Source organism: Neofelis nebulosa, chromosome 4 (assembly GCF_028018385.1).
Source record: "Neofelis nebulosa isolate mNeoNeb1 chromosome 4, mNeoNeb1.pri, whole genome shotgun sequence".
Taxonomy (NCBI): domain Eukaryota; kingdom Metazoa; phylum Chordata; class Mammalia; order Carnivora; family Felidae; genus Neofelis; species Neofelis nebulosa.
The window spans coordinates 152,594,285-152,600,284 of record NC_080785.1 but is presented as its reverse complement, the minus strand read 5'-3'; positions in this window follow the sequence as shown (position 1 = coordinate 152,600,284).

The window sequence follows — 6,000 nt, the reverse complement described above, 5'->3', positions numbered from 1 at the left end:
CGAGAGAGAATCCCAAGTAGGCTCCATGCCATCAGCACAGAGTCCTATGTGGGGCTCGAACTCACAAATTGTGAGATCATGACCTGAGTGGAAATGAAGAGTTGGACACTTAACTGACTGTGCCCCCCAGACACCCCAAATATATACTCTTTTGCATCCAGTTTCTTCGTAGATCATGATGTTTGTGAGAATCACCCATACTGTTGTATATAATTATAGTTTGTTCAGTTTTTTATTCCTGAGTAGTATTCCATTCTATGAATATACTACAATATAGTTATTCTTTTACTGTTGATGGCTATTTGGGTAGTTTCCAGCTCATCCTTTTTTATTTTTTATTAAAATTCTTTTTTTAAGATTTTATTTATTTTTTATTATTAGTTTAAAAATATTTATCTTTGAGAGAGAGCAAGCAAGGGGAGGGGCAGAGAGAGGGGGACAGAGGATTGGAAGTGGGCTCTGTGCTGACAGGCTGACAGCAGTGAGCCTGATGTGGGGCTTGAATCCACGAACCATGGGATCATGACCTGAGCTGAAGTTGGATGCTCAACCAACTGAGCCACCCAAGTGCCCCTAAAGATTTTATTTTTAAGTAATCTTTACACTCAGTGTGGAGCTCAAACTCACAACACCGAGATCAAGAGTCACATGCTCTACTGACTGAGCCATCCAAGCACCTCTCTACTTCATTCTTCTTAAAATGGCTGCACTGTAGGCATAGAGTGGACATACCATTCCCCACGGACATGTTTGGATAATTTCTAGTTTCCCAACTAGTCCCAACAAAGCTTCAGTGAGCATCTTGGCTCATGCCTCCTCATGAACATCCTTGAATTCACATCCTTGAGGGAGGTCCTGAAAAGTGGGTCTCCAGGGGTCTTCAGTGGCCTGGGCTATATCAGGGCTTCTCCAAGTGAGCAGGTCCTAAGTGGCAGATGTGGAGGGGATCACTGCTAACCTCCTTCCCCCTCAGAAGGCAAGGAAGGCTCTATGGAGGCTGGGTCTCTGATCCCTCACCTCAAAGTCCATATGGAAGGAATTCCTCCATGGAGAAGAGAATGACCTTCCATGCAGGTATAATATTTTTTTATTTCATAGACAAGGAGGAGGTATAGCTGGTGAAAATCTTAAGTTCACATGGTTGGGCAGGGAACAGGATCAGAACCCAGGTCACTCAGCCCCAGCTCCTCCTAGTTCTCTTATACCACTTAGCTTCGATGGCTTAGAAATCCAGGGCTCCAGGGCTGGGTTGAAGGAGGTGTGTACACACAGGTGAGCCTGGGCTTTGTCCAAAGTTCAGGTTTTAAGTGCAGAGCATGATGGCAGAGAACAGCTGGCTCAACCAGACTGGGAGGGGGAATAGAGGAGGACTGGGAAAGGTGGGGGTCCAAAGTTGGGGATGAGGTAGTGATAACACTCCTGCACCAACCTCTGTGGAACCATCTGCTCCCATCTCTTGGGCTGGTATCCTTTACTGGGTTAGGAGTGGGCATGGGAAGCGTGCCTAGAGCCCAACCTGACCATCTCAGGGCTTAGCTACCACAGCCTCTGAGATCCTGACTCTACTCTCCTTTTGCTCTCTGCCTCCTTCTCGATCTCCAAGCAAGCACAGGGCCAAGGATATTGCAGGAAAATGGAGCCAGCATCCAGATGGACCAGTTCTATAGCTTGGCTTCTCAGTTATGCCTGAGGCAAAGTGAGTTGGGTTCACACTCACTTGCTTCTGAGAGTGCCTACCAGGGCAGAATTTTCCCAAGAAAAGTCATAGCTGGTGAGAGGTAAACCAATGATTCAAACATACATCTTCCCGGCCCCAGAATCTAAGGTCCTGATCAACCCTTGGGGGTAGCTCCTCTCATTGTTGATAATAACAAAGCATCAGTATGGGCCAGCCACATTCCAAGTTCTTTATCTGCTTTGACTTCTTTATCAGACCTCATCCTTTCAACTACCTGAGGTCAGTACTTTCCAAGGCAATTTTACAAAGAGGGAAATGGAGGCACAGAGAAGTTGGGTAGCTACTTGCCCAAAAGAACACAGCAAGTAAGTGGCAGTGTGAGGACCTGAACTCGGGCACATTGGCTTCAACATCCATGCCCTAACCACTTTATGGCATGGACTTCATCAGAACCCACTTCCCCAGAGCCCATCCCATGTGTTCTACCTCTGAGGAGCAGAGGATCCTCTTTTCTTTTCTTTTTTCTTTTCTTGTCTTGTCTTGTCTCTTCTCCTTTTTTTCCTTTTCTTTCTTTCTTTGTTTCTTTGTTTCTTTCTTTCTTTGTTTCTTTCTTTCTTTCTTTCTTTCTTTCATTTTTAATTTTTTAGGTCTATTTATTTATTTTGAGAGACGGCGAGAGAGAGAATTCCAATCAGGCTCCTCACCATCAGCACAGAGCCCAATTCGAGGCTCGAACTCATGAACCGTGAGATCATGGCCTGAGCTGAAATCAAGAGTCTTATGGTTAACCAACTGAGTCACCCAGGTGTCCCTCTTTTTTTTTCTTTCTCTCTTTCTTTCTTTCTTTCTTTCTTTCTTTCTTTCTTTCTTTCTTTCTTTTCTTTTCTTTTCTTTTCTTTTCTTTTCTTTTCTTTTCTTTTCTTTCTTCCAATTAGTTAACATACAGTATGATATTAGTTATTAGTATAATATGGTGATTCAACACTTCCATACATCACCTGCTCATCCCAAGTGCATTCCTTTAATGTTTATTTATTTTTGAGAGAGAGGGAGAGAGAGAGAGAGAGAGAGAGAGAGAGAGAGAGATACAGAGCATGAATGGGGAGGGGCAGAGAGAGACACACACACACAGAATCCAAAGCAGGCTCCAGGCTCTGTGCTGTCAGCACAGAGCCTGATGCGGGGCTCAAACTTGCAAACTGTGAGATCATGACCTGAACCGAAGTTGGACGTTTAACCAACTGAGCCACCCCGGTGCCCCCACTGAATAATTTTCTGATGTGCCTTCTTTTAGTATCTTAACACTGCTCTATTTTTCAGACTAAGCAATTCACAGAATCTAGCAAGTGTATCAACCAAAACAGTTCTTCAAACATTTTATACCATTTATAGCACGTTACAGGAGTTGGTTTGAATATTTTGAAGACTTAGTGCAATTTTACTAGATCTGCTTTTATTTCTCTTTATAATCAATTTGAGCAGACATGGAAACATAATCTATTTTTTTTAAGTTTTATTTATTTTGAGAGAGAGGGAGAGAGAAAGAGAGAGAGCATGAGCAGGGGAGAGACAGAAGGAGAGAGACAATCCCAAGCAGGCTCTGCACCATCAGTGCAGAGCCCCATGTGGGACTTAAACTCACAAACCGTGAGATCATGACCTGAGCCGAAACCAAGAGTCAAGTGCTTAACTGCTTAACCTACTGAGCCACCCTGGTGCCCCAGAAACATAATCTAGAATGGTGAACCTGAAAGAGGGAGACAGAGAGAGGGAGGCTGAGGACACAGGGAAGGTTGGGGTCCCTGGAGGCCTGGCCCCTCTAACATTCTCAGACCCCACGACTCCACTCCTCCCCTCATCCCACAGCGTGACATGATATATGTTTTGGACAAGTCAGTAAATTTAGTCAACTGTGTGAATGGTTCATTTAGAAAATTAAAGTTTGGTCATTGACTCTAAGAGATTTTTTTTCTCCATTTGAATTTCTTTAAGTGTCCCTGATATGCCTCATGCCGTGAAATGTCCTAGCAAGGCTGTTCTGTCCTCGGCTCCCTTGGTGTTTGGGAATCCCCCCACTCCCTCAACCTTCTGACCCATCTACCTTCTCTGCCCTGCTCAGACTTCAAACAAGCCCTGTTTCCTGCTCTGAGTCCCCACTGAGTCTCTTGAGGACCATGGTTCCCTCCCCCCCTGCCCCATCACTGCTTCCAACACTTACTGTTCCCCTCTTGTCTCTTCACATGGCCCCTACTGGCCATTATGCCTTTGCCCAGGCTGTGTCCCTGGTCCTGGAGCTCTCTCTTTGAGTTCAGGATTACTCCCTCTGAGGTTCTTCCCCTGATGCTGTGGGCCTCTATAACTCTCTGGGGTAAAGGATAAAGAATAAAGCATCAGCAGTAAGACCAGTTAGGGACAGTTTGTGTACTTTGGGCCCCCAGGGAGTGGCTGGGAGAATTCCTTCTGGATCATTGGCAATTAAGGAGGGCATCTTGGGGAGGTGTGATTTTGGCTGACCTTGAGAGATGGACTGAGTTTAAATATGCTGTGGGGTGAACCAAGGACACGCAGGAAGGGCAGAGGCGAGGCCTTAGCAAGGTTTACAGGTAGAGAAGCCAGTGTAGTGTTTCAAAATTTAGGGCCTTTATATGTAGGTGGGAAGAATAGGAAGTGAGGAGGGTGAAGAGGTTGGCACATGATGGACAACCCTGAATGCCTGGCTAGAGGGCTAGACTTCGCCCCTGTGGTCCTGGGCTAGGGAGGTGGCATGTGTAGTTCCACTCTTAATACTGTGCTCCTGGAAAACATTAAGAATCAATTAGAGGTACACCTGGAAGGTTCAGTCTGTAGAGCATGCAACTCTTGATCTCGGAATTGTGAGTTTGAGCCCCACGTTGGGTGATGAGATTACTTAAAAATAAATCTTAGGGACGCCTGGGTGGCTCAGTCGGTTAAGCGTCCGACTTCGGCTCAGGTCATGATCTCACGGTCTGTGGGTTTGAGCCCTGCATCGGGCTCTGTGGTGACAGCTCAGAGCCTGGAGCCTGCTTTGGATTCTGTGTCTCCCTCTCTCTCTGCCCCTCCCCTGCTCATGCTCTGTCTCTCTCTGTCGCAAAAATAAATAAAAACATTTAAAAAAATCTTAAAAACAACAAATTTAAAAAAAGAGTCAATTAGAATTACTTGTAATAACCAAAAAGTAGAAACAACTCAAATGTCCATCAATTGATATGTGGGTAAACAAAACGTGGTATAACCATAGAATGGAATATTATTTGGCTGTAGAAATGAAGTGTCGATACCACACTATGGATGAACCTTGAAAACATCATGCTAAATGAAAGAAACCAAACTGTTTATATGGAATGTTGAGAATAGGAAAATCCATAGAGACAGACAGTAAGTTAGTGGTTGCCTAGGGCCGAGGGTGCAGCTTGGGGTGAAATGGGGAGTGACTGCCAACAGGGGGTTTCTTCTGGGGATAATGAAGATGTTTTAAAATGGACTGTGGTGGGGCGCCTGGGTGGCTCAGTCAGTTGAGCGTCTCACTTCGGCTCAGGTCATGATCTCACAGTGAGTTTGAGCCCCGCATCAGGCTCTTTGCTGTCAGCGTGGAGCCCGCTTCAGACACTGTGTCCCCCTCTCTCTCTGCCCCTCCCTTACTTGCGCTCTCTCTCTCTCAAAAAAAAAATTAAAATAATGAAACTAAATAAAATTGTGGTGATGGCTACACAACTCTGTGAATGTAGTAAAAATCACTATAATGATTTACGCTTTAAATGGGTGAACTGTGTGGCATGTCGGTTACAGCTCACTAAAACTCTTACAAAAAGAGAGTTTATTTGGGAGCAGATGCCTGCTTTCCAATCCCTACAGCCACAGGCAGCGGGTGCGAGTTACAGGTGCATGCTGCCCTGCCCGCAGGAGAGAGGGAAGACTGGTCATGGGCCAGTCCTGACTTCAGTGACATCACTCTGGGGGGTTCTGTGGTGGTGGGGGGGGGCTGGAAGGGAAGGCTGAAAGAGGGGACTGTCTTCTCTCCTGCTCTTGCAATGTCCTCAGCCACCTGGAGGCACAGAAATGTTGGAGCTGCACAGGGTTTATGGATCACTGACAAGGGAAGAGGCTAGGAATGGGGAATGGCCCAGGGTAAGGTCACCTGGCAAGAAGGAGGGGCTGCCCAGGTCAGAAGCGGGAGGTCTCATCTTCCCAATTGGCAGCAAATGTGCGGACGGGAAATCTGATTTTACAAGGGTCCCTGGCCAGGGTGGATATCCCTGCACAGGACAGGGTGTGATTGCTTACAGCTGCCTTGGCCTCTCCCA